The sequence below is a fragment of the Austrofundulus limnaeus genome, unplaced genomic scaffold, assembly GCF_001266775.1.
Source record: "Austrofundulus limnaeus strain Quisiro unplaced genomic scaffold, Austrofundulus_limnaeus-1.0 Scaffold195, whole genome shotgun sequence".
Classification (NCBI taxonomy): domain Eukaryota; kingdom Metazoa; phylum Chordata; class Actinopteri; order Cyprinodontiformes; family Rivulidae; genus Austrofundulus; species Austrofundulus limnaeus.
In genome coordinates, this window is record NW_013952597.1 from 408,236 (window position 1) to 409,948 (window position 1,713).

Genomic DNA, 1,713 nt, shown 5'->3' on the forward strand with positions numbered 1-1,713 from the left:
TATATATATCAGTTAAACCCCATGTAGTCCTGTAAAGGAAGGTCTGAACAGACCCATTTTTGAATCAATTAAAACTCCATTTAAAGATGAGAAGAAGCTATAAACTCCAGACTCAACCCTGGCTTGAACCAAGGACCCTACCTGAGGGGTAACCACTTAGCCAACATGCTGTCGAGCCAAAACAGCAATAGCTCTGACTCAGCCATTTGAACAGATATTGAGCTATAATTTGGTGATGCTGGAAGTCATCCTCAACACACTGAGCTAAAACTGAATCTTGTTTCATCATAAGACAGTTTAAGGTCTCAGCTGTGTAAAGGAAGGCAGCAGGCGATATGAATTACTCCAAGGAATGTTACGTCTTTAAAGTGCCTGTGACATACTGCATATCCTTCAAATACAAAAAACATCGTTATGCACATAAAGCACATGTTTTACCCATTGTTTTCAATGGCATATTTTCCTTTGACCTTGGCTCAGCCAAAGTGAAACAGGAAGTGACATCAAAGGGGAATTCTTTAAGAAAAAGAAATCCTGGTTTTTGTTTATTGAAACAATATTATTTGAACTCTGACTGTTCACCTCTCTGAAAGTACAAATACTTTGTTATTTTACTTAAGAAGAAAGAAAGTTTGATCACCTTTACTGGAGTAATTATTTTTCAGCCAACTTTTTACTTTCTACTCTTGATGTTTTAAAAATATCCTCATTACTTTTATTTCATTCCAGTTTGTCATCGTTAAAAAAAAAGAAACCTGTCCAGATAAATGGCACTTCCCATATAGAAACAGGAAGACTAGTGCTTCCCAAATTTTCAACGTTAACGTTTCAATATAAAACTAAAGTTACTACGGCATTTAGAAAATGTTTTTTACTGAGGTCACCTCCCAATAAATATCCTTTTGAAAATTCTAACCACTCACTTTTACTCAATACTTTTACTTTTAATACTTAAATACCTTTCAGAAAATTACTTTCGATACTTAAGTACAGTAGATGTCAGATACTTTAAGACTTTTACTCAAGTACTATCCTTATAGGAGACTAACTTTTATTCAAATTATTTTATGGTACGATACTTATACTTTTACTCAAGTACCATTTTTGAGGAATTTTATACAAGACAATTATTTTGCATCCTTTCACACTTAGGCACTGAAAACAATATAAGCAGTTCTACCTTTTCCTTCACAGAGTCATCAAAACCTTTACACAAAACTTTATTTTTTACTTCTTAATGAAAATGGTCCAGTTTTTTTTTTTTTGGTAAAAACACAACATATAGCAACATAAAAGCAACATACAAAGATACACAAGATTTTTGACAGGTTATCAATGCATAAAATAAACAAATGCTAATAACATTAGTAATTTAGGGGAATTAGCATCACTTCAAAATTATGCATTTGCAAACCATTGCTTTCTGTTTTCTTTTGATTCTACTCATTGTTCAAATTGTTTTGGAAATGGGGTTGTAAAATTAACTTAGACTATAATTTCTTGCTGCAGACATACAAAAACCAACCTACAGGAATATATTCACAGCTCTTTGCTTTTTGTCAGGATGTCCCTGTGGACTCCACTACAGAGAGGCTGCTATTGTCAGGAACTGGCTTTTATCTGGTGCAGATCACCATCAAAACAGAGACAGGTGTGTGTGTGTGTGTGTGTGTGTGTGTGTGTGTGTGTGTGTGTGTGTGTGTGTGTGTGTGT